A 547-nucleotide genomic window follows, 5' to 3' on the forward strand; every position below is an offset into this window, starting at 1 on the left:
CAAAGACAGAGTCCCAGACACACACACAGACAGACACAGCCACACAGGCAGAGCTTTGCTAAGATGTGTTACAGCATCTGAAAGGTATAAAACCATTTAAAACGTCCACCCTTCCAGGGTAGCAATTAGTTCACCTCCCCCCCCCCAGGGCAATACAGCAGGATTTATAGTCCAGATTTTCACAGACATTTGGTCTCTGGCTGCAATCAGAACTGTAAGATACAAACTTTATGGCCTAAACCAGGCAATTTAATTTCAGACTATTTTTCAAAGTTAGCTGGACTGGTATTAACCTCTTCTCTGCCAGTATCCTCTGTTACAATATATTCACTTCAACATTTACAATACAGTCTGACATACAAGTGCATTTCTTTTCTGTCCAGCAGGACCCACTGTTGGTACATTTTTTTTTATTTTAATACAAGCAACTTTACAAATACATTTTCAACACAAGCACATGTACAAATCAGTTTGATATACAAATGGCATAAAATTCTTAACAAAACCCCAGCTAGCTATACTGGCATATGTTACACATCTACTGCCC

This window comes from Protopterus annectens, chromosome 6.part1, assembly GCF_019279795.1.
Source record: "Protopterus annectens isolate FY-2018-M chromosome 6.part1, PAN1.0, whole genome shotgun sequence".
NCBI classification, from domain to species: Eukaryota; Metazoa; Chordata; order Ceratodontiformes; family Protopteridae; genus Protopterus; species Protopterus annectens.